The sequence below is a fragment of the Eubalaena glacialis genome, chromosome 2 (assembly GCF_028564815.1).
Source record: "Eubalaena glacialis isolate mEubGla1 chromosome 2, mEubGla1.1.hap2.+ XY, whole genome shotgun sequence".
Classification (NCBI taxonomy): Eukaryota; Metazoa; Chordata; class Mammalia; order Artiodactyla; family Balaenidae; genus Eubalaena; species Eubalaena glacialis.
Genome location: NC_083717.1, coordinates 61,059,542 through 61,086,109, shown reverse-complemented (window position 1 = coordinate 61,086,109; position 26,568 = coordinate 61,059,542). Strand labels below are relative to the sequence as shown.

The 26,568-nt window shown below is 39.8% G+C and overlaps 2 protein-coding genes across 8 annotated transcripts in view; one reads left to right on the top strand and one right to left on the bottom strand.

The window, feature by feature from the left end:
* HMG20A (high mobility group 20A) overlaps positions 1-1,486 on the bottom strand; it is a 71,468-nt gene extending 69,982 nt beyond the window's left edge. Inside the window, exon 1 of the mRNA XM_061181884.1 lies at positions 1,211-1,486. The gene's annotated coding sequence lies outside the window, so the exon portion shown is untranslated. The remainder of the gene's footprint in view (positions 1-1,210) is intronic.
* Positions 1,487-2,077: 591 nt separating this feature from the next.
* PEAK1 (pseudopodium enriched atypical kinase 1) overlaps positions 2,078-26,568 on the top strand; it is a 310,952-nt gene continuing 286,461 nt past the window's right edge. For all 7 annotated transcript variants that reach the window (XR_009699356.1, XM_061180028.1, XM_061180025.1 and 4 more), the window contains exon 1: positions 2,078-2,200. The gene's annotated coding sequence lies outside the window, so the exon portion shown is untranslated. The remainder of the gene's footprint in view (positions 2,201-26,568) is intronic.

Sequence of the window (26,568 nt, the reverse complement as noted above, 5' to 3'; positions counted from 1 at the left end):
ATTACTAAAGTTGTTGAGATTTCATAAATTCCAAATAGATTGATTCCTTCAGTACCCTCCCCACCCCAACCTACCAAGTACTGTGGTACTTGAAAACAGAAGCCAAGAAATCAAACTGTTGACTGTTCATTACCACATTACGTATAGTTTCTTATAAAACATTGAGAATATAGGAAAAACAGAAAATTCTGGTATTCATCTTTTGTCCTTTGTGAGCCAAATTTTCCCCCTCATTAAAATCTGAGCTGAATCTCATGATCCCTGCACCATGCCTTAAAACTACAAAGTGCAGACACCATTTTTAAATCGGTGCTGAATTTAATTAAATCACAAAGGGGGAAGATGTACTACAGTGCAACTTTCACAATTGTTACATGTAAGATACCTATAAGAATTTTTAAAGCTGAGGAAGTTGTTTTCAGGCCCAGGGCAAAACCTGTGGCCTAAAATCAACAGGTCTAAGGATTTAAGATCCCGATCACATCAGTTAAGGTAACACCAAGTAATTGAGTACTTCAGTATGATATTTTCACTCTGATAAGGTGAAAATGCTTCATAATTTATGTAAAATATTGAGTCCTGTAATAAACGACCTCCTTAAGAGTAGCTACAGAGTTCCTGTGGCATGTCAAGGCGGAGAACACCCCTAAACCTCACTAAGTCAAGGTTGGACTTGAGTAAGGGAGAACGGGTGGGCAATTCATGAGTCACACAAGAAAGCATGTCGTATTGTAGAGAAGAGTAAAGAGTTTTAACAAGGGGTTTCGAATTCTTTGAATGACGCATTAAGAAAAGTCTGTTGGCGAGAAAATTTTCCTCTTACACATGGAACCAAAAGTCACATAAATTCTGACTGGAGGCTGGTGATTAGCACAACTTCGTGGAATAACCTAACTTTTCACGTAAGACACAATCCCAAAGCTTTAAGATACCGTCTATGCATATGGCACCAAGCATCACCTTTTCAAGCCCTCGCCGGCACAGGAAGTGGGTTGGACACCCCAACCCATCACCCTACCCCCGCAGGAAGTGAGTTATGTTCCCCCCTCCCCCAGAATGGCCTTCCTCCCCTCCCCCAACCGGAAGTGAGGCGCCCCCATTCAGTCGGCCTCAAACCGAGACAAACCAATAACAGCAAAAGAGGGATGATCTTCAAGGGGTGAAGGGCACCTCCACTGTGGCCACCCCCAAGCTCGCCTTGCTTACTGACCTGCTGACGACAGGGGTAGGCAGGGGCCTGGGGCCTAAAGAAAGTCCCTGGCACAGAGGACAATTCCCTGAGCCCCTCTCAATCGCCTTCACTCTTCTCACTGCGTCGCCTCACAGCTTGACAAAAATTCCTCCGCAGTACTTTATTTTGATGTCTTTTCCTTCCCTTTACCTAATCGCTTAACCACCTTCCCATAGGTTACTTCTCTAATCGCAGCACTTAAGGCTGTTCTGGTGAGGAGAAAAATGAAATATTATTCCCCATACCTTCAGAAAAATGGAGGGATTATTTTGTTCAAAAGAGGCGAAGTACTACGTGATTACGCAAGGTGAGACTTATTTTCGCGGAGGTTTCTGGGAGATGTAGTTTTTTAAATTGCTAAGGCCTGCAGAAAGTATTGGGACTTAAATTGGTTATTACTATGTGCTGGAATCCTTGAAGACACATATCCTGTATTCGACGGTAGGCAGACCTAAGGGGCTTAGGCACCAAATGGACCAATACTTCGTTCCCTTTTTTCCCCTGGTACGTAATTGAACTGAAATTTCCCTTCACGCCGGCCCAAGGTCCTGGTCGTCCCGCCCTCTTCCTTTGGCCACGCCTCCCTCAGCCAATCAGACGCTCTCTAAGTCTCTTCCTCTGGAGGTAGGAACGCGAGAGGAGGGGCCTCATGGTGACTCCTCCCCCGGGGCTGAGGCGAGACTGGGAGAGGGCCGTGGCCTCGTGCGCGCGCGCGCGTGTTCGCTCAAGGAGCGCGGCAGCGAGTGCGCGCGCGGAGGGGCGGCGCGCCGGGCTGGGAGGAGGCGGGCAGGCTGGTGGGCCGGGCGGTCTACGGGCGGCCGGGAGCGCGCGGTGGACTCGGCGGCGGCTAGTAGTTAGTTAGTTGTTGTTAGTCAGTGTCAGTTGCTCGGCGGCGGCGGCCGCGGTCACCAGGAAGGGTACTGGACGGCCGGCGAAGGTAGTCACCGCGGCGGCGTGTGAGCCCCTCAGGTAACTGGGGCAAGGTTGCCCGCGTCGCCTCCTTTCCCTTCTCCTCTCGCGCCGGCTTGTGGGACCTGGGTCGCCGAGGGGTGAGGGGGCTGACCTGGGGGAATCCGGGCGGGGCGGCGTGGGGTCTGGGTGGCGCCGCCGCGGGGGCTTTGGCGGCCGGTGCGTCCGGCCCGGCGCGGGCTCTCCGGCCACGGCCACCCCCGCGCCCTGCGGCCCCCGGAGCCCGCTGGCGCCGCGCGCCCCCTCGCGCCCCCGCTGCCACCCCCTCTCTCGGTGGCTGTGGCGGCGGCGGCCCCGGCAGCTCGGCGCCCCCCAGAGGAGGGAAAGTTGGGACCTGGCGGCGAGGGACGCCCCCGGGCGCGGCTGGAAGGCTGCTGGGGAAAGTGAATCCTGGAGGAGCCGGACGCAGTGAGGCTGGGGCAGGAAGGACTCCTTTCGCTCCTAAGTCTGCACGGACATCCACCTCCAAACCCGGGAGGATCCGGCGCAGCCTGGCCAGCAGCACCAGGGTGAAACCCGGTGGCTCTTTGCTTGCTCACTTCGCTCTACGGTTTGTGAGCCCCCTAACGTGCGGGTTTCCTCGGTTTTGGGGGGATTTTGAGTGGTTCGTTGGGTCAGTTTTGTTTCTCCTTCGCCCTTTGACTCGTCGTTCTTGCAACTTTTCTCACCTCCCGCGATGAGGACTTGCCGTCTGAGCCCCTTCTCTACCCCCTGCCTGTTGCCTGCACCATCCGTCTGAGAGCTTGATTTCGTTTTTTCGTCCTTTGACTGCATTCAAGACTGCTGAGAGCAACAGGAAAGAGGAGCCCTCCCACCTTTAAATGTTAACTTTTTTGCAATACGTTGTGTTTTTTAAGATCCCCGTTTAGGAATTTGAGAGCTGTGGAATGGAGTTATTGCAAGGTTGGGGTTGAGGGGATAGTGACGAGTTAAAGGAAAACTATGATTTCATCTTTATTGGCCTTGTTATAGAAAACCTAATACATTTTTCTTCTGCCTCTGTTAAATGTGGTAAGATTATACGTTGAATTAAATACTTGGAGATTTACATGAAAGGCTATTTTTAGGTCATTGTATGATGTATGTCCACAGCTTTTCACCTGAATTGGGATTGCCTTGAGGATTCTGTTTTGGGGCCTACCTCTTGATTTTTGTTCAGCCACAACGCCTTTTTTTCTTTTCTTTTTTTTCCCCTGATAAATGAAATGATGTGGTAATGTGTATAGTCGGAGAACTCATATTGCTCTCTGCAGTGTAGAAGTGAAAACCGTGAATTATCCACAGGGGTAAAACTTTCCATGAGCAGTCTTGAATACTTGCTTCATGATGGCTTCTCTATAATCTCAGAACATTTCTAGATAGCTCAGTCCACTGACTACCCTAATTACTTTCTGAAGTGCCTGGCACTTCTCTTCGGTGACTCGTTTAGTAAACTGTAATGGCAAGTATGGTACATTTTCTTGACTTCAGAGATGGGAGTTGTAGCCTCGACCCAGAGATTAACAGTTAACAATGGAAGCAGAATTCATACCATTGCTAGTGAGTTTTGGCTATGACCAACTCACAAACTATGTGAAAAAAACAAACATCTTTCCATAACTGTCAGAGGGGAAGAGGGGAAATATTTTATCATGTCTTTGTTTTTGGAGACTCTAACATGACTATATTATGTGGGGAAAAAAAATGTCAAATTATTTTCTTTAAGCCTTTTTGATGTGTGGTCCTCTTCTTCATCCCTTCCCCGCCCCCGTGCATTTATGGTTTGACATTTATGTTTGGCTGGGTTCCAGGATGGGAAGAAAAGTATTTTGGTGAAAGGAAAAGATAAGATTGCTTTGAACTATTATGATACTGTGACTATTCATTTTACCCAGAGATAGTACAGAAAAACTTCCTCCATAATTTTTGTACCCCATTAACATTCTGTCAGAAGTCATTTTTAAGAGTCTACCCTGAGGCCCATAAAGAAATAATGCCACTTCATAACTGTTCCTGACAATCACATTAAAAAATGTGTTCCTGGAATGTGTTGTATATGTTCTCATATAAACATTTATCTTTGTACATTTATGATAATGTAAATATTTAAGTCTGAGAGCTTAAAAATTTTATTTGCTTATTTGCATACGTGTTTTTCAACATCTAGCAGTGCCAACCATATTTGCCAAATAAGCATCATCCATAAATTCATGCTTTGGCACATTTCATATAATAACTCTTCTAAATTGTTCCGTGGTGAAGCACCATGAGATTAGCGTTTGCTTCATAAGAGAGATTTGTTGTTGTTTTTAACTGTAATGATGCTCTGTTTAAGTGGAACAGGTGCTGGGCTCTAGCTGTTTGTGTTGAAACCTGCCAAATCATACTCTTTTGTTGGATGGGTTATTTGAGTAATTTAGGAACCAAACTGTGGCCCCTGGCATGCCAAGTTGAGTTCAAGGCTCCATTTCACTGCTGCAAATTCCTGTTTTCACTGTAAGAGGTAGTTGTGTGTGATGAGCTTTATTTTCTTATTGCTCTTCTCTTTACTTTAATTCCTACTCCCTATCATCGTTCTGATCCTTTCATTACTGGAGCTCTTGGGAAAGTCTAGACTCCTTCTTTGCTGGTTTGTTTTCCTTGGAGAAATTCTAGTAACTTTCAGGCCAGGAATAGATAGTTCACATTTGTTCAGCAAATATTTTGAGTGCCTTTTAAGTGGTAAACATGGTGGTAAGCCCTGAGTATATGTAGAATGATATGCCTTTTTGCAAGGAGCATATAGTTTAGGAGGAGAAGATAGCTGATAACCAATAATTATAATGTGGAGTGATATATAACAGGTGTAAGCAGATTCCTATGGATGGAAGCACAGCTGGAGGGGTAGTTGGCTAAGACTTGGGGTCTTGGGAGGGGTGTGTCCCAAAATGCATCTTAGTGGGTTACCTGAGCTAATCTTCAAAAATAGATAGCAGTTAATTAGGTTCAGAAAAAGGGAAAGGACATTCTAGACCAGTGCTGTTCTGTAAAAATATAATAATACAAGTCACAAATGTAATTCACATATGTATTTTAAAATTTTCTATTAACCACGTTAAAAAAGGAAAAGGTGAAATTAATTTTAGTAATATATTTTATTTAAGCTGATATATCTAAAATTTTATTTCAATCTGTAATCACTATAAAAAAGCACTATTGAGATATTTGACATTCTCTTTTTCATACTAAGTCTTCAGAATCTGCTATGTATTTTATACTTACACCACATCTCAGTTGGGTCTAGCCACGTTCAAGTACTCAGTAGGCACAAGTGGACAGCAGAGTTTTAAAACGGGCTGATGAAGTGATAAGAAGCCAAATCACTGAATGCCTTATGACCCAAACTAAGGAGCTTTAACTTTGTCCTGAAGGCTGTGAGGATTTAGTGGGGGGAAAAATTATGCTGTGATAGAATCATATTTGTGTTCTAGGCAGTGAGGTGAATGCTGGATTAGAGAAGGGCAAAACTGGAAGCAAGACCAGTTAGGAAGCCATTCCTGATGAGAAATGATGAGAGATGTAAAAGAGGGGTGGATGTATAAGAGGTTTAGGAAGTATTATCAACAGGACAGGGTAAATAATAAGATTACAAAGTTGAGCAAGATTGAAGATTTAGCATGATTCCCATATTTCTGTTGTGAGCTACTGAATGGGGCAGACAACTAAGAAAAGCCAAACATCTGTGCCAGACAGACCAAAGCTGAAAAAGAAGAACTATGCGAGAATTGTCACAGAAGCTGAGGGAGAAGAATATTTCAAGGACTAGGAGTGGACAGTACTGTATCCTGCCATGAAAAGGCCAAGTAAGATAACTGAAAAAAGTCCCTGAAACTTGGTGATTAAGTCATTTGTAACTTCAGCTAGAGCAGGTAGCTACATTGTAGTGCTTTGGGGGTAAGGGGGTTGAAGAGTCAATGACAGCTAGGAAGGGTAGCTAATTGAGAGGGATACAGTGTTTTCAACAAAGGACTGAACAAATAGTATAGGTGAAGGGAGATGCAGGGGATTTAGAGAAGTTTACTCCTTCTCCCCCTTTTTTAAATTAAGAGGATCTTGGGCATGTTTATGTGGGATTGGAAAGCACCAGTGGAGGGGAGAAATTGAAGCAGTGTGGGGGAGGCAGAGAGATGGGGGACAGAGGTGATGGATGGAGCCAAGGATTTGGAGACAGTAGGAGGGGATGGGATCCAAGGCATAGGTAGAGAAGTTGGCCTTGGGTAGGAGATGATTCTCCTTTTTCATTGAGCAGAAAGGAAGGAGGTGAAGTTGGAGGCACTGTAAATAAGTTTCTAAATGATAGAGGCAGGAAGGAGAACGAGTTGATGTGTCTCATATCATTTTTGAGTACCTGCTTAGAATGATGGGGAACATGGTAGAATAGGGGTTCTTTAAAAAGAGAGTGTAAGTGTATAACAGCTTCCAAGGGAATGGTGGGGGGGAGAGTCAGACAGACAGACACACGACTAGGATAATGAAAAAGGATTGTTAGGTAGCATTGAGGACCCATTTGAGGTTGTAGACCTTGGATTTGTAGGGATACCGATTTGCATGGTTTGATTTTTCTCCAGCACTGATCACTCTGGGTATGTATAGCTGAAGAAACCATTTAATACTCACAAGAGCTCATAAGGTAGGTACTGTTGTTATTCTCCCTGATTGTAAGATGAACAGCTGGCGTTCAAACCCTGGTGGTTCAGTTCCAGAGCCCAGGCTGTTACCCACTGCTTTGCAGATGCCTGCTTGGTAGAGATACCTAAAGGGCAGTTGGTTGAGGGAATTAATGATGTTAAGGACTGTGACTGAAATGAACTGTGGAGTCCAGGTTGGTTCATGAGCAGGAATCATAGAAGGGGTGATTCAACTGGGAGAAAATGAAGGGCGTGAAAGTTAGAGGTCAGTGTGAAGCCGAAGAACTAGTGAAGAGGGAGCAAAAATATTAGCTTTTACTTATGGATTACCTACTATGTGCTAGACACTTTAATACCTTATTTCTAATCCTAACATAAGTGTTATTAATCTTACATCCACCCCTTTATCATGCTCCTTCAGATGAAGAAACTGAGGATTAGAAAGGTTAAGTTACATATCCAGAGAGACACACACTATCAAGTGATAGAACCAGGATCCAGTACCCATTCTTTCTTCTCCAAACCATAGTGTTCTCAAGTAAGGAGACAAGAAAGAAAATGCAGTAATGATGAAAAGTGGTAGAACAACACTGGGATATTAAATTTAGGACTTCAAAGGTGTATCATTCATTTAACAAATGTTTGTTGAGCATTAAGTGCATGCTAGGCATTGTTCTAGGTGCAGAGGTTATAGTAGTGAACCAAACAGACAAAAATCCCTGCCCTCGTGGATCTTACATTCTAGAGAGGGTGAGACAGACATTAAACAAAATAAGTAACTTGTTGTTATACAGTATTAGAAGGTGATAGATAGGTGCTGTGGAGAAAAATAAAGCAGGCAAGAGGGATAGGTATGCCAAGGGGTGTGTGCACTTTTAAAAAGGATGTCTGGGAAGGACTTGGTGAGGAGTGAGCAAAGGCTTGAAGGATGGAGGTAAAGGAGCACACTAGGTCTAAGAAACAGCTTGCATTGGCCCTGAAGCAGAGGTGTGCTTGGTGTATTCCCAGAACACTAGGAGGTCAGTGTGCCTGGACTGGAGTGAATAGAGTAGAAAGTGGTTTTTACTTTGTGGAGAAACAAAGTGGAGAGATAACTGGGTCCAGATTACATAGAGCCTGTAGAACATTGGAAGGACTTGGGTGTTTATTTTTTGAGATGGAAACCATTACAGGTTTTTGAGCAAAGTGACATGATCAGATTTATGCTTTAAAAACTTCACTCTGGCTACTGTGTTGAAAGTAGTCTAAAGAGGTGAAGAGTAAAAACTAGAAGATCAGTTAGGAGGCTCTCTTTAAAAATCTAGTTGAGGGTTAGTGGTGTCTTAGACTAGGAAATTGATGAGAAATGATTGGATTTGGATATATTTTTAACTTTTTATTTTGAAATAATTTTAGATTTACGGAAGAGTTGCACAGATAATGCATAGAGTTCCTTTATGCCAGTGTTTCTCAGCCTCAGCCTTACTGACATTTTGGACTGGCTAAACCTTTGTTGTGGGGATTGCCCAGTGCTATATAGGATGTTAAGCAGCATCCCTGGTCTCTATCTATAGATGCCAGTACCATACCCCTGTTGTAACAATCAAAAATGTCTTTAGACATTGCCAAATGCCCCCGTGGGGCAAAACTGCTCCTATTAAGAATCACTGCCATATACCCTTCATCCTTTTCCCCCTAATGTTAACATCTTACATAACCATGGTACATTTGTCAAGCTAAGAAATTAACATTGGTACAATGCTTCAGACAAACTGCAGACTTTATTTCTATTTCACCAGTTTTCCCACTAATATTCCTTTTCCATTCCATTATCCAAACCAGGATACTACATTGCTTTTAGTTGTCAAGTCTCCCTTATCTCTTCTAATGCGTGACAGTTTCTTGGTCTTTCCTTACCTTTTATGACCTTGATACTTTTTTTTTAAAGAGTACTGGTCAAGTATCTTGTAGGATGTTCCTCAATTTGGGTTTTCTGAGATCTTCTCATGATTAGTTATCGAGGTTTGAGGAAGAGTATCACAGAGTGAAGTGCCCTTCTTATCATGCCATAGAGGAGATCCATGTTATCAACATGATGTCACCGGGTGATCACTTTGTTAAGGTGGTTTCTGCCAGATTTCTCCATTATTTTTCACCTTCCATACTCTGATCATTAGAAGCAAGTCATTAAATTCAGCCCACACTCAAGGGGAGGGGAATTAAACTCCACTTCCTGGAGGCAGTTGTATCAAAGAATTTCTGGACGTATATTACAACCACCACAGTAATTGGTAAATATTTTGGGAGAGATACTTTGAGCCTTTGCCAGTATCCTGTTTCTGCTTACTGATTTTATTTATTCTAAAAAAATTATTTATTTATTTTTGGCTGCATTGCGTCTTCATTGCTGCACGCAGGCTTTCTCTAGTTGCGGTGAGCGGGGGGTGCTCTTCATTGTGGCAGGTGGGCTTCTCATTGCGGTGGCTTATTTTGTTGCAGAGCACGGGCTCTAGGCGTGCAGGCTTCAGTAGTTGTGGCTCGCAGGCTCTATAGCACAGACCAAGTAGTTGTGGCGCACGGGCTTAGTTGCTCTGCGGCATGTGGGATCTTCCCGGACCAGGGCTCGAACCCGTGTCCCCTGCATTGGCAGGCGGATTTTTAACCACTGCGCCACCAGGGAAGCCCCTCTGCTGACTAATTTTAGCATTCATCAGTCATCTTGCCTGCATGTACTGTTTATTTTCCCTCATTCTTACTACATTTATTAATTGGAATTCTTCTGTAAGGAAAGTTTGTTCCTTATCTATCTATCTAATCATTTATATCAGTTCTAATTTATAGATACTTACTTTATTCTTAGGGTTATAATTCACTTGGTATCATTATTTATTTTGTTGCCTGAATTATTCCAGCTTTGCCCATTGGGAGCTCTTTTAGGTTGACTTCTGTGTCTTTTTGATGTGCGCCTATCCTTTGTATGTGTACATGTTACACTTTATTTTCTGGCACTACTAGATGTTTCAGGCTCATCTTGTATTTTTCCTGCCTCTGCCCTAGACTCATTTCTTCAAGAAACTCTGATTCCTTTTATTGAAGAATGGTATTTTGAGGTCAAGATCTGGATGTTAGTTGTGCTTGTTGCTACTGCTGCTAGATGCTGTCAGTGGACAGAGCTAGGAAGTGTATGTATGCATACTAATCTATGTATCCACACATATCTATATTTTTTTCTGTGTGTAAAATATATCTCTGACTCTAACTGGGTATGTTTTGATCCAACAAGGTTTGCTGATGGATTGGATGTGGAATGTGAAAAGAGAAGAGTCAAGGATGACTCCAAGGTTTTTGGCTTAAGCAACTGGAAGGATGGAGTTGCCATTTTCAGAGATGGGAAGACTGTGAGCAGAACAGGTTTCTGGGTAGAGTTCAAGAGTTCTGTTCCAGACTGGCTACGTTTTTGAGATGTCTAAGAGACATGTAATCGAGATGTCAAGTCAGCAATCGAACAAATGAATCTAGTTCAGAGGAGAATGGTCCAGGTTGAATACATTTAGAAGTTGTCAGTATAGATAAGATCACCTGAGGAGTGAACATAGCTAGAAAAGAGGCTCAAGGACTGACCCCAGGGCATCCTAGTCAGAGAGATGAGGAGAAGCAGTTCTGCAAAATGATAAGGATTGGGGTGTGGCTGTAGGGTGGATTTCATATCTATTATTAATAAACACTTTTTCAATACCTGTTATTGGCAAGGCACTGAGCCATTTTGGGAGTTAACACTGTGCCGTAAATTTACAATCTAGGATGAGACAAATTACAGACTGAAAAAGAAAGTAACAGTGAAAGGCAAATACCAGATAATGGTTCAAATAACATACTAGAGAAGCTTCTTAGAGGACATAGGCATAAAAAATAATGAACTCAAGCCTATGCCAGCTACATATAAACACGAATGTAAATATGTATCAGTCAAAGAACTTGTCAAGGTTTCATTAAGCTCTTAGGTGGGTAATTGTGCCTTTAGTCATTGCTATCAATTAAACCACTCAGTGAACTGGTTAGGAGGGTTTCTGCTACACCTGACTTTTTAACTTTTATCTCTCTGCCACCTTTTCACAATCAGTGGGATTCATCTTAAGACTGCTTAAAATAAAATGTTTCAGTGTAAAATCAAGCAGAATTGGCCTTCATCTTCTGCGAACATGCAACATTTTTGACTGCTTCTTTCATGGATAGTCTTAGACATTCACATTTGTCATTTGGTTACTGAAGTCACACCCTGATGCGATTATGGAACTTTACAAGTAATTTAAATGTGTAACCTAGTAAACCAAGGTTTTAGTAAAATATTTTAATTTCAACTCCTTTGCATTAAAAATGGGTAGGCTTTCATTGCCAGCTGATAAAAGGTGGTATAGCATGAGAAAGGCAGATTGTACCTATTGAGTAATTATTTATCAGTCACTCTCTAGGAACTGTAAGAAAAATGAGGGGTTTATCTACTTTATAGCATAGGGGGCAAAAAATCACGGGATTCCATTCTCAATTCTGCCACTGAATGGTTGGCAAAGCTATTAACCATTTGTATGTACAGTGTGTTGTATTTATTAATTGTGAGAAACTTTAGCATATTTATATGCTGAGTGAAAAGAGACTCTGCCTTGAGTGCAAAGACTGTCTTATTAGCGCAGTTCCTAGCATGTAATGGATACTCAAATGGTTGTTGAATGAAGGAATTACATAAAATACTTGACCCTTGTAAAGTAAGACCTGAAGAGTTATTTAGCTTGCTCAAGAAACCTTAAGATACTGAAAACTTCAGTTGTGTAAGTAAGAATTAGGGCAAAATAAAATAAATCTGTATGCTAACATACTCATTTTAGGCTAAGCCAAACAAACAATACTACTCTTTAAAAACATGATCCTTATGTATCAAGTAGCTCATAATCCTATCCTCCATGAGTAGAAAAGAATTCTAGTTCAGGAGTCAAGCAGCCTGAATTTGAATCCTGGCTCAACTGCTTACTAGGCATGGGACCTTAAGTTAGTTTCTTAACTGTGCTTCAGTTTCCTCATTTGTAAAATGGGGATAATACTTACACCTACTTTATGGGGTTGTGAGGTGAAAGAAGAATAATAGCAAGCATGTAAGTGTTTGATATACAATGTGTTTAATTAATTTTAACTGTTATTTTAAAAATGTTGAGAGTAATATTTTAGTTTTTCATTTTCTAGAAAATTATGTCTGCTGAATGATAACTAACGGGAAAACAAAAACTCTATGTGAACAAGGAAAGAAGACTGATGGGAAATTATACTCATAGTAATGTGTTGGAACTATGAATAATAGGTTTTCTACTTTTTGCTCTCTCCATTTTTTTCACTCTTAATTTGTTTAGCAGATTTTATTAACTATTTAACTATAAGACACTGGGCTTTCATGAGCATATTGCTTTTTGGAGAGTCAGCATTGCATTGTGGTTAAGAGCGTGGATTGTGAACCCAGACGGCCTGGGATTGAATCTCATCTCTGCTGCTTAATAGCGGTGTGGTCTTGGGAAAATTACTTTATTTCTCTGTCCTTAGTGTTCTCATCTGTAAAATTGGGATATTGATAGTACCTACCTCGGAGGGTTAATGAACTAATAATTGAAAAGTGTTTACAATAATGCCTGGGGCATAGTAACTATCATGTGCTGTTGAATAAAATAATGGTAGAAATATTACATTTAAAAATTAATGAAAGATTTTAGCTTTCCAGTATATTTATAGGTTCATCCACATTACGTAGACTATTTCGTTTCTTATCTTTTAGAGAAAAGTTTTCTTCTTAATCCCCTATCTCTCCCTCCCTAAGCTTCTTTGGTTCCCTTGATGATGGAGGAGCAGGAAAACTCTTTCCTCCTAAATCCTTTATATGACAGGAGCACTTTGCATTATTTAAAGTTAGGATTCTCCCCCACCCATAATTTTCATAAGAGATTGATTTACTTTTGTTATTACAAGGGACGATGCCATGGTATACCTCTTAAATATTTTGAAATAATGAGTTGAATATTTCAAATGCTGAGAAACTGCCTTCTTCCCAGGTGTGAAACAGTTTTTATAGATTTTGTTTGGGTATGAAGTAGGAGTAATTGTGGGAGTTTGTGTGAAAGAAGATTTAAGGCATTGGAGAAGCAATAAAAAGTATTTTCCTAATGTCAGTTCTCTCCTTGACTTGAAAAATTGTTTTTGCAACAATATCCTTAGACTGTTTTTCAGCATTTGCCTTTGGGGACTGGCTGCATTCACAATGTTAAGCCTCACAACTAAATATTTCAGGTAGATTGCAAGTTCTTAATTCAACTATGGTCCTGAAGTTAAAAGAGGTTGTTAGTTTCCAGATTCAATGAAGAAGTTAATATAAGGAGAGAAGAGAATCCTGTAGTTTGATAATCTTTTTCTTCTATATAGAATAAGACAAAGTTTGCATTGTTTCTTACATACTCCTTTCCTTACAAATGCAGCTTGTGGAATGATAGCATCAGTGAATATGTAAGTTGTACTATCAGCAGCATAGAAATAATTTATAAATATAGTAGTTCCTAATTTAGAGAGTTGAACTTTAATTATTGACTTAGATTTTATTTCACATATATATGTTTATTAAACATGTGCAAATAAAATTTGAATCCTATTATAAATGCAACTTGTAGTTCTGTTGTCAGTTTTGCATTCCAAAAGTCTGTTAAAATATCTTGTCGTCTAGAAAAGGATGTTTTGTATTCTTTTGTAAAAGGCAACTACAGGGTTTTATGTTGCATGAATGTTGACCCTCTCTTCTTTTATCTCCTATGGGACTGCATGGTCTGGGTTTTCATGGACTAGCTGTCTGACTAGGAAACCGAATCCTACTGTACAGATTTCCTTCTAATTCTCTCTGTCTTTTTTGGCTTCAGATCTGAAGTAGAGTTTGATATTACCTATTATATTATACATCTTTAAATTTTATGATAGAAAAAAGTTAGCTTTTTAAAAATTATGTAAGTTTCAGGTGTACAGCATTATAATTTGACATCTGTATATACTACAAAGTGGTCATCACCACAAGTCTACTTCCCATCTGTCACAATACTGTTGACTTCCTTCACCCACTTTGCCCACCCCTTAATCCTCTTCCCCTCTGGTAACCACTAATCTGTTCTCTGTATTTTCGAGTTTGTTTTTGTTTTATTTTGTTTGGTCGTTTTGTTTTTTTTAGATTCCACATATGAGTGAAATCATATAGTCTTTTTATTTTTCCATATGACTTATTTCACTTGGTATAATACCTTTATGGTCTATCCATGTTGTCAAAATGGCAGGATTCTATTCTTTTTTATGGTGAGTTAATAGTCCATTGTGTGTGTGTGTGTGTGTGTGTGTGTGTGTATACACACATATACATTCATCAGTGGACAGTTGTTTCCATATGTTGGCTATTGTAAATAGTACTGCAGTAAACATAGCTGTGTATATATATCTTTTCAATTAATGTTTTTGTGTTCATCAGATAAATACCCAGAAGTGGAATAGCTGGGTCATATGGTAGTTCTATTATTATTATTTGAGACATCTCCATAATGTTTTCCATAGTGGCTGCACCAATTTACAGTCCCACCAACATTATACAAGGGTTCCCTTTTCTCCACATCCTGTCCAACATTTGTTATTTCTTGTCTTTTCAATGATAGCCATTCTAACAAGTGTGAAATAATATCTCATTGTGGGCTTGATTTGCATTTTCCTCATAATTAGTGATATTGAACATCTTTTCATGTGCCTGTTGGCCATCTGTAAGTCTTCTTTGGAAAAGTGTACTCAGATCTTCTGCCCATTTTTTAATCAGGCTTTTTTTGTTTTGTTTTGTTTTTTTGTTCTTGAGTTGTGTGAGTTCTTTATATATTTTGGATATTAACCCCTTTTCGGATATGTGATTTGCAAATATCTTTTCCCATTCAGTAAGTTGCCTTTTTGTTTTGATGATGGTTTCCTAAAAGCAGAAGCTTTTTTAGTTTGTTGTCCCGTTTGTTTATTTTTGCTTTTGTTTCCCTTGCCTTTGGAGTCAGAACACGCAAAACATTGCTAAAACTGATATCAGTGAAATTACTGCTTTTGTTTTCTTCTAGGAATTTTATGGTTTCAGGTCTTACATTCAAGTCTTTAATCCATTTTGAGTTAATTTTTGTGTCTAGTGTAAGACAGTGGTCTAGTTTCATTCTCTTGCACGTGGCTGTTCAGTTTTCCCAATACTATTTACTGAAGAGACTATCCTTCCTCCATTGTATGTTTTTTGCTCCCTTGTCATAAATTAATTTCCATATATGTGTGGGTTTATTTCTGGGCTCTCAATTCTGTTCTGTTGATCTGTGTGTCTGTTTTTGTGCTAGTACCATACCATTTTGATTACTAAAGCTTTGTAGGATAGTTTGAAATCAAGGCGCATGATGTTTCCAGCTTTGTTCTTTCTCAGTGTTGTTTTGGCTATTTGGGATCTTTTCTGGTTCCATACAAATTTTAGATTTGTTTGTTTTAGTTCACTGAAATGTGCCGTTGGAATTTTGATAAGGATTGTATTGAATCTGTAGATTGCTTTGGGTAATGTGGACATTGTAACAATATCAGTTCTTTCTATCCATGAACACAGAATATCTTTCCATTTTATTTGTGTCTTCTTCAGTTTTTTTTGCTGTGTCTTACAGTTTTCATTGTACAGGTCTTTCATCACCTTGGTTAAAGTTATTTCTAGGTATTTTATTCTTTTTGATGCACTTATAAATGGGATTGTTTCCTTAATTTCTCTTTCTGATAGTTCATTATTAGTGTATAGAAATATCACAGATTTCTGTATGTTGATCTTGTATCCTGTGACTTTACTGAATTCATTTATTAGTTCTAACAGTTTTTTAGTGGACTCTTTAGGTTTTTTTTTTTTAACATCTTTATTGGAGTATAATTGCTTTACAATGGTGTGTTAGTTTCTGCTTTATAACAAAGTGAATCAGTTATACATAGACATATATCCCCATATCTCCTCCCTCTTGAGTCTCCCTCCCTCCCACCCTCCCTATCCCACCCCTCTAGGTAGCCACAAAGCACCGAGTTTATCTCCCTGTGCTATGCGGCTGCCTCCCACCAGCTATCTATTTTACATTTGGTAGTGTATATATGTCCATGCCACTCTCTCACTTTGTCCCAGCTTACCCTTCCCCCTCCCCATGTCCTCAAGTCCATTGTCTAGTAGGTCTGCGTCTCTATTCCCATCCTGCCCCTGGGTTCTTCATGACCTTTTTTTTTTTTTTCCTTAGATTCCATATATATATGTGTTAGCATACGGTATTTGTTTTTCTCTTTCTGACTTACTTCACTCTGTATGACAGACTCTAGGTCCATCCACCTCACTACAAATAACTCAATTTCATTTCTTTTTATGGCTGAGTAATACTTCATTGTATATATGTGCCACATCTTCTTTATCCATTCATCTGTTGCTGGACACTTAGGTTGCTTCCATGTCCTGGCTGTTGTAAATAGAGCTGCAGTGAACATTGTGCTACATGACACTTTTTGAATTATGGTTTTCTCAGGGTATATGCCCAGTAGTGGGATTGCTGGGTCGTATGGTAGTTCTATTTTTTGTTTTTTAAGGAACCTCCATACTGTTCTCCATAGTGGCTGTATCAATTTACATTCCCACCAACAGTGCAAGAGGGTGCCCTTTTCTCCACACTCTCTCCAGCATTTATTGTTTGTAGATTTTTTGATGATGGCCATTCTGACCGGTGTGAGATGATATCTCATTGTAGTTTTGATTTGCATTTCTCTAATGATTAATGATGTTGAGCATTCTTTCATGTGTTTGTTGGCAATCTGTATATCTTCTTTAGAGAAATGTCTATTTAGGTCTTCTGCCCATTTTTGGATTGGGTTGTGTATTTTTTTGATATTGAGCTGCATGAGCTGCTTGTAAATTTTGGAGATTAATCCTTTGTCAGTTGCTTCATTTGCAAATATTTTCTCCCATTCTGAGGGTTGTCTTTTGTTCTTGTTTATGGTTTCCTTTGCTGTGTAAAAGCTTTTAAGTTTCACTAGGTCTCATTTGTTTATTTTTGTTTTTATTTCCATTTCTCTAGGAGGTGGGTCAAAAAGGATCTTGCTGTGATTTATGACATAGAGTGTTCTGCATATGTTTTCCTCTAAGAGTTTGATAGTGTCTGGCCTTACATTTAGGTCTTTAATCCATTTGGAGTTTATTTTTGTGTATGGTGATAGGGAGTGTTCTAATTTCATTCTTTTACATGTAGCTGTCCAGTTTTCCCAGCACCACTTATTGAAGAGGCTGTCTTTTCTCCATTGTATATTCTTGCCTCCTTTATCAAAGATAAGGTGACCATATGTGCGTGGGTTTATCTCTGGGCTTTCTATCCTGTTCCATTGAGCTATATTTCTGTTTTTGTGCCAGTACCATACTATCTTGATTACTGTAGCTTTGTAGTATAGTCTGAAGTCAGGGAGCCTGATTCCTCCAACTCTGTTTTTCTTTCTCAAGATTGGTTTAGGTATTCGGGGTCTTTTGTGTTTCCATACAAATTGTGAAATTTTTTGTTCTAGTTCCGTGAAAAATGCCAGTGGTAGTTTGATAGGGATTGCATTAAATCTGTAGATTGCTTTGGATAGTAAAGTCATTTTCACAATGTTGATTCTTCCAGTCCAAGAACATGGTATATCTCTCCATCTGTTTGTATCATATTTAATTTCTTTCATCAGTGTCTTATAATTTTCTGCATACAGGTCTCTTGTCTCCTTAGGTAGGTTTATTCCTAGATATTTTATTCTTTTTGTTGCAATGGTAAATGGGAGTGTTTTCTTAATTTCACTTTCAGATTTTTCATCATTAGTGTATAGGAATGCAAGAGATTTCTGTGCATTAATTTTGTATCCTGCAACTTTACCAAATTCATTGATTAGCTCTAGTAGTTTTATGGTAGCATCTTTAGGATTCTCTATGTATAGTATCATGTCATCAGCAAACAGTGACAGCTTTACTTCTTCTTTTCTGATTTAGATTCCTTTTATTTCTTTTTCTTCTCTGATGGCTGTGGTTAAAACTTCCAAAACTATGTTGAATAATAGTGGTGAGAGTGGGCAACCTTGTCATGTTCTTGATCTTAGTGGAAATGGTTTCAGTTTTTCACCATTGAGAACAGTGTTGGCTGAGGGTTTGTCATATATGGCCTTTATTATGTTGAGGTAAGTTCCCTCTATGTCTACTTTCTGGAGGGTTTTTATCATAAATGGGTGTGGAATTTTGTCGAAAGCTTTCTCTGCATCTATTGAGATGATCATGTGGTTTTTCTCCTTCAATTTGTTAATATGATGTATCACATTGATTGATTTGCATATATTGAAGAATCCTTGCATTCCTGGGATAAACTCCACTTGATCATGGTGTAGGATCCTTTTAATGTGCTGTTGGATTCTGTTTGCTAGTATTTTGTTGAGGATTTTTGCATCTATGTTCATCAGTGATATTGGCCTTTAGTTTTCTTTCTTTGTGACATCTTTGTCTGGTTTTGGTATCAGGGTGATGGTGGCCTCGTAGAATGAGTTTGGGAGTGTTCCTCCCTATACCATATTTTGGAAGAGTTTGAGAAGGATAGGTGTTAGCTCTTCTCTAAATGTTTGATAGAATTCGCCTGTGAAGCAGTCTGGTCCTGGGCTTTTGTTTGTTGGAAGATTTTTAATCACGGTTTCAATTTCAGTGCTTGTGATTGGTCTGTTCATATTTTCTATTTCTTCCCGGTTCAGTCTCGGAAGGTTGTGCATTTCTGAGAATTTGTCCATTTCTTCCAGGTTTTCCATTTTATTGGCATAGAGTTGCTTGTAGTAATCTCTCATGATTCTTTGTATTTCTGCAGTGTCAATTGTTACTTCTCCTTTTTCATTTCTCATTCTATTGATTTGAGTCTTCTCCATTTTTTTCTTGATGAGTCTGGCTAATGGTTTATCAATTTTGTTTATCTTCTCAAAGAACCAGCTTTTAGTTTTATTGATCTTTGCTATCGTTTCCTTCATTTCTTTTTCATTTATTCTGATCTGATCTTTATGATTTCTTTCCTTCTGCTAACTTTGGTTTTTTTTTGTTTTTTCTTTCTCTAATTGCTTTAGGTGTAAGGTTAGGTTGTTTATTTGAGATGTTTCTTGTTTCTTAAGGTAGGATTGTATTGCTATAAACTTCCCTCTTAGAACTGCTTTTGCTGCATCCCATAGGTTTTGGGTCGTTGTGTTTTCATTGTCATTTGTTTCTAGGTATTTTTTGATTTCCTCTGTGATATCTTCAGTGATCTCTTGGTTATTAAGTAGTGTATTGTTTAGCCTCCATGTGTTTGTATTTTTTACAGATTTTTTTCCTGTAATTGATATCTAGTCTCATAGCGTTGTGGTCGGAAAAGATACTTGATACGATTTCAATTTTCTTAAATTTACCAAAGCTTGATTTGTGACCCAAGATATGATCTATCCTGGAGAATGTTCCATGAGCACTTGAGAAGAAAGTGTATTCTGTTGTTTTTGGGTGGAATGTCCTATAAATATCAATTAAGTCCATCCTGTTTAATGTATCATTTAAAGCTTGTGTTTCCTTATTTATTTTCATTTTGGATGATCTGTCCATTGGTGAAAGTGGGGTGTTAAAGTCCCCTACTATGATTGTGTTACTGTCGATTTCCCCTTTTATGGCTGTTAGTATTTGCCTTATGTATTGAGGTGCTCCTATGTTGGGTGCATAAATATTTACAATTGTCATATCTTCTTCTTGGATTGATCCCTTGATCATTATGTAATGTCCTTCTTTGTCTCTTGTAATAGTCTTTGTTTTAAAGTCTATTTTGTCTGATATGAGAATTGCTACTCCAGCTTTCTTTTGATTTCCATTTGCATGGAATATCTTTTTCCATCCCCTCACTTTCAGTCTGTATGTGTCCCTAGGTCTGAAGTGGGTCTCTTGTAGGCAGTATATATATGGGTCTTGTTTTTGTATCCATTCAGCCAGTCTATGTCTTTTGGTTGGAGCATTTAATCCATTTGCATTTAAGTTAATTATTGATGTGTATGTTCCTATTACCATTTTCTTAATTGTTTTGGGTTTGTTATTGTAGGTGTTTTCCTTCTGTTGTGTTTCCTGCCTAGAGAAGTTCCTTTAGCATTTGTTGTAAAGCTGGTTTGGTGGTGCTGAATTCTCTTAGCTTTTGCTTGTCTGTAAAGGTTTTAATTTCTCCGTCAAATCTGAATGAGATCCTTGCTGGGTAGAGTAATCTTGGTTGTAGGTTTTTCCCCTTCATCACTTTAAATATGTCCTGCCACTCCCTTCTGGCTTGCAGAGTTTCTGCTGAAAGATCAGCTGTTAACCTTATGGGGATTCCGTTGTGTGTTATTTGTTGTTTTCCCCTTGCTGCTTTTAATATTTGTTCTTTGTATTTAATTTTTGATAGTTTGATTGATATGTGTCTTGGCATGTTTCTCCTTGGATTTATCCTGTATGGGACTCTCTGTGCTTCCTGGACTTGATTAACTTTTTCCTTTTCCGTATTAGGGAAGTTTTCAACTATAATCTCTTCAAATATTTTCTCGGTCCCTTTCTTTTTCTCTTCTTCTTCTGGGACCCCTATAATTCGAATGTTGGTGCATTTAATGTTGTCCCAGAGGTCTCCGAGACTGTCCTCAGTTCTTTTCATTCTTTTTTCTTTATTCTGCTCTGCAGTAGTTATTTCCACTATTTTATCTTCCAGGTCACTTATCCGTTCTTCTGCCTCAGTTATTCTGCTATTGATCCCTTCTAGAGAATTTTTTTTTTTTTAACGATTTATTGATTGATTGATTGATTTATTGCTATGTTGGGTCTTCGTTTCTGTGCTAGGGCTTTCTCTAGTTGCGGCAAGCGGGGGCCACTCTTCATTGCGGTGTGCGGGCCTCTCACTATCGCGGCCTCTCTTGTTGCGGAGCACAGGCTCCAGACGCGCAGGCTCAGTAGTTGTGGCTCACGGGCCTAGTTGCTCCGCGGCATGTGGGATCTTCCCAGACCAGGGCTCGAACCCGTGTCCCCTGCATTAGCAGGCAGATTCTCAACCACTGCGCCACCAGGGAAGCCCCGTTCTAGAGAATTTTAAATTTCATTTATTGTGTTCTTCATGACTGTTTGTTTGCTCTTTAGTTTTTCTAGGTTTTTGTTAAACGTTTCTTGTATTTTCTCCATTCTTTTTCCAAGATCTTGGATCATCTTTACTATCAATATTTTGAATTCTTTTTCCGGTAGACTGCCTATTTCCTCTTCATTTGTTAGGTCTGGTGTGTTTTTACCTTGCTCCTTCATCTGCTGTGTGTTTCTCTGTCTTCTCTTTTTGCTTAACTTACTGTGGTTAGGGTCTCCTTTTCGCAGGCTGCAGGTTCGTAGTTCCCATTGTTTTTGGTGTCTGCCCCCAGTGCCTAAGGTAGGTTCAGTGGGTTGTGTAGGCTTCCTGGTGGCGGGGACTAGTGCCTGTGTTCTGGTGGATGAGGCTGGATCTTGTCTTTCTGTTGGGGAGGTACACGTCTGGTGGTGTGTTTTGGGGAGTCTGTGGCCTTATTATGATTTTAGGCAGCCTCTCTGCTAATGGGTAGGGTTGTGTTCCTGTCTTGCTAGTTGTTTGGCATAGGGTGTCCAGCACTGTAGCTTGCTGGTTGTTGAGTGGAGCTTGGTCTTGGCGTTGAGATGGAGATCTGTGGGAGATTCTTGCTGTTTGATATCATGTGGAGCTGGGAGGTCTCTTGTGGACCAATGTCCTGAACTTGGCTCTCCCACCTCTGAGGCACAGCCCTGATGCCTGGCTGGAGCACCAAGAGCCTGTCATCCAGACAGCTCAGAATAAAAGGGAGAAAAGAAAGAAACAAAGAAAGAAGAAGGTAAAATAAAGTTATTAAAATAAAAAATGATAAATAATTATTAAAAAAATTTTTTTAAAGTAATAAAAAAAATGAAGGAAAGAAGACAGCAACCAAACCAAAAAACAAATCCACCAATGATAACAAGAGCTAAAAGCTATACTAAAAAACAAAACAAAACAAAAAAACGGACAGACAGAACCCTAGGACAAATGGTAAAAGCAAAGCTATACAGACAAAATCACACACAGAAGCATGCACATACACACTCAGAAAAAGAGAAAAAGGGAAAAAAGTATATATATCGTTGCTTCCAAACTCCGCCTCCTCAATTTGGGATGATTTGTTGTCTGTTCAGGTGTTCCACAGATGCAAGGTACATCAAGTTGATTGTGGAGATTTAATCTGCTGCTCCTGAGGCTGCTGGGAGAAATTTCCCTTTCTCTTCTTTGTTTGCACAGCTCCTGGGGTTCAGCTTTGGATCTGGCCCTGCCTCTGCGTGTAGGTCGCCTGAGGGCGTCTGTTCTTTTCTCAGACAGGACAGGGTTAAAGTAGCAGCTGATTCGGGGGCTCTGGCTCACTCAGGCCAGGGAGAGAGAGGGGTACTGAGTGTGGGGCGAGCCTGCGGCAGCAGAGGCCGGCGTGACGTTGCAACAGCCTGAGGCGTGCTGTGCGTTCTCCCGGGGAAATTGTCCCTGGATCACGGGACCCTGGCAGTGGTGGGCTGCACAGGCTCCCTGGAGGGGAGGTGTGGATAGTGACCTGTGCTTGCACACAGGCTTCTTGGTGGCTGCAGCAGCAGTCTTAGCATCCCATGCCCGTCTCTGGAGTCTGCGCTTGTAGCTGCGGCTCGTGCCCGTCTCTGGAGCTCGTTTAGGCAGTGCTCTGAATGCCCTCTGCTCGCACTCCAGGAAACAAAGAGGGAAGAAGAAGTCTCTTGCCTCTTTGGCAGCTCCAGACTTTTTCCTGGACTCCCTCCCGGCTAGCTATGGTGCACTAGCCCCCTTCAGGCTGTGTTCATGCAGTCAACCCCGGTCCTCTCCCTGGGGTCTGACCTTCGAAGCCCGAGCCTCAGCTCCCAGCCCCTGCCCGCCCCGGTGGATGAGCAGACAAGCCTCTCGTGCTGGTGAGTGCTGGTCGGCACCGATCCTCTGTGCGGGAATCTCTCCGCTTTGCCCTCCACACCCCTGTTGCTGCGCTGTCCTCTGTGGCTCCTAAGCTTCCCCCCTCTGCCACCCGCAGTCTCCGCCCGCGAAGGGGCTTCCTAGTGTGTGGAAACCTTTTCTCCTTCACAGCTCCCTCCCACTGGTGCAGGTCCCATCCCTATTCTTTTGTCTCTGTTTTTTCTTTTTTCTTTTGCCCTACCCAGGTACGTGGGGAGTTTCTTGCCTTTTGGGAGGTGTGAGGTCTTCTGCCAGCATTCAGTAGGTGTTCTGTAGGAGTTGTTCCACATGTAGATGTATTTCTGATGTATTTGTGGGGAGGAAGGTGATCTCCATGTCTTACTCTTCTGCCATCTTGAAGCTCCTCCTCTCGTATCAGTTTTAGACGTTCTGTCGGTGAAGAATGCGGGTCATCTTGACTAGTCTCTGCTGCAAGTTTTAGGACAGAACCAGAGTGTAGAATCTGCTAAAGAATCTGCTTCCAAGTTCACTCACGTTGTTGGTGGAATAAAGTTCCTTGGAGTGGAAGGGCTGAGGTCGGGTTTCCTGGCTGGCTGTCAACTGCATAGCATCCTTAGCTCCTAGAGACCCCACTCAGTGCCCCCAGTCTCACAGCCACCGACAGCTCATCACACCTTTGTCAGACTCGCATCTCTCTCTTTAGGGCTTTTTGCATATAGTATCATGTCATCTGCAAATAGTAAGTTTTACTCCTTTTTTTCCACTTTGGTTGACTTTTATTTCATTTTCTTTCCTAATTGCTGTGGCTAGGACTTCCAATACTGTGTTGAATAAAAATTGTAAGAGTAGGCATCCTTGTCTTGTTCTTGATCTTAGAGGAGAGCTTTCAGCTTTTCACCATTGAGTAGGATGTTAGCTGTGGGTTTGTCATATATGGCTTTTGCTATGTGGAAGTACATTTTCTATATCCACTTTGTTGAGAGTTTTTAATCATGAATAGATCTATTGAGATGATCATATGATCTTTATCCTTCATTTTGTTAGTATGATGTACATTGATTGATTTTTGTGGATATCCAACCATCCTTGCATCCCTGGAATAAATCCCACTTGATCATGGTGTATGATCCTTTTAATGTATTGTTGGATTTGGTTTGCTAGTGTTTTGTTGAGTATTTTTGCATCTATGTTCATCAAGGGTATTGGCCTTCAATTTCCTTTTCTTTTCTTTCTTTCTTCCTTTCTTCCTTCCTTTCTGCCTTCCTTTCTTTCCTTCCTTCTTTCCTTCCTTCCTTTCTTTCTTTCTTCCTTTCTTTCCTTTCTTTCTTTCTCTCTCTCTCTCTCTCTCTTTCTTTCTTTCTTTTTGGTATTGGGGTAATGCTGGCTTCGTAAAATATGTTTGGAAGGTTTTCCTCCCATTCAGTTTTTTTGGGTAGAGTTTGCGAAGGATAAGTCTTTGAATGTTTTGTAGAATTCACCAGTGAAGCTGCCTGGTCCTGAGCTTTTGTTTGTTGGGAGATTTTTGATTACTGTTTCAATCTTCCTACTAGTAATTGATATATTAAGATTTTATAGTTCTTTATGATTCAGTCTTGGAAGATTATATGTTTCTAGGAATTTATCCATTTCTTCTAGCTGTCCAATTTGTGGGCATATAATTGTTCATAGTAGTCTCTTATGATCCTTTGTAGTTCTGTGGTATCAGTTGTAACTTCTCTTTTATCTCTGATTTAATTTGAGTTCTCTCTTTTTCTTGGTTAATCTAGCTAAAGGTTTTTTGATTTTGTTTATCTTTTCAAAGAACCAGTTCTTAGTTTCACTAATATTTTAAAATTGTTTTTTAGTCTCTATTTCATTTATTTCCAATCTGATCTTTATTATTTCCTTCCTTCTACTGATTTTGAGCTTCATTTGTTCTTTTTCTAGTTCCTTTAGGTGTAAAGTTAGCTTGTTTATTTTGTTGTTGTTCATTTGTTTCTTGAGTTAGGTCTGTGTTGCTATGAACTTTTCTCTTAGAACTGCTTTTGCTGCATCCCATAGATTTTGGTATGTCGAATTTGTTTTCATTTGTCTCTAGGTATTTTTTGATTTCTTCTTTGATTCCTTTGATGACCCATTGGTTGTTCAGTAGTGAGTTGTCTAATCTCCATGTTTTTGTGTTTTTTCCCATTTTCTTTTTCTTGTGATTGATTTCTAGTTTCATAGCACTGTGGTCAGAGAACATGCTTGACATGATTTCAGTCTTCTTGAATTTATTGAGACTTGCTTTATGACCTGACATGTGACCTATCCTGGAGATTGCTCCATGTGCATTTGAGAATGTGTATTCTGCTTTTGGATGCAATGTTCTGTATATATCCATTAAGTACCTCTGTTTTAATGTATCATTTAAGTTCAGTGTTTTCTTATTGATTTTCTATCTGGATGATCTCTACATTGATGTAAGGGGGGTGTTAAATTCCCTACTATTATTGTATTGCCTTCAGTTTCTCTCTAAGTTTGTTAATATTTGCTTTATATGTATCCTGATGCTTCTATGTTGGGTGCATATATAGTTATAAATGTATCTTCTTGCTGAATTGACCCCATCATCATTATGTAATACCTTTCTTTGTCTTTTATTAAAATCTTTGTTTTAAAGTGTATTTTGTCTGAAAGTATAGCTACTCCAGCTTTCTTTTCATTCCTGTTAGCCAAGGAATATCTTTTTCCAACTCTTCACTTTCAGTCTATGTATGTCCTTTCTTCTGAAGTGAGTCTCTTGTAGGCAGCATATAGATGGGCCTGGTTTTTTCATCCCTTCAGCCACTCTCTTTTGATTGGCAAATTTAGTCTATTTACATTTAAAGTAATTATTGATAGGTATGTACTTACTGCCATTTTGTTAAATGTTTTCTGGTTGTTTTTGTAGTTCTTCTTTGTTCCTTTTTTTCTTTTTCTCTTCCTTTGTGTTTTGGTGGTTTTCTTTAGTGTTATGTTATTCCTTTCTCATATTCTTTTGTGTATGTACTATAAGTTTTTTCCTTGTGGTTGCTGTGAGGTTCACATATGACATCCTATGTAAATATAGTAGCCTGTTTTAAGTTGGTAGCAACTTAAGCCTTTGGAATGGGTTCAAATTTATTTTTTTACTCCCTCCCTCCAACGTTTTATACTTTTGATGACACATTTTATATCTTTTTATTTTATACATCCCTTAATTAATATTGTAATTTTAGTTACTTTTACTAGTCTTTTAACTTTCATGCTTGCTTAATAAGTGATTGATCTACTACCTTTATTATATATTTGCCTTTTCCAGTGAGATTTTTACTTTCATTTTTTTAAAATTATTGATTAGTGTCATTTCCTTTCAGCTTAGAGAAGTCCCTTCAATATTTCTTCTAGGGCTGGTTTAGTGGTGATAATTCCATTAGCTTTTACTTATCTTCATCTGTCCTTCAATTCTGAATGATAACCTTACTGGGTAGAGAATTTTGGTTGGAATTCTTTCCTTTTCAGCACTTTGAATATGTCATGCTACTTCCTCTGGCCTGTAAAGTTTCTGCTGAAAAATCTGCTGAAAGCCTTATTTCATTTCCCTTGTATATAACACGTTTTTTTCTTGCTGCTTTTAGGATTCGCTCTTTATCCTTAACTTTTACCATTTCAATTATAATGTGTCTTCGTGTCTGTCTCTTTGTCT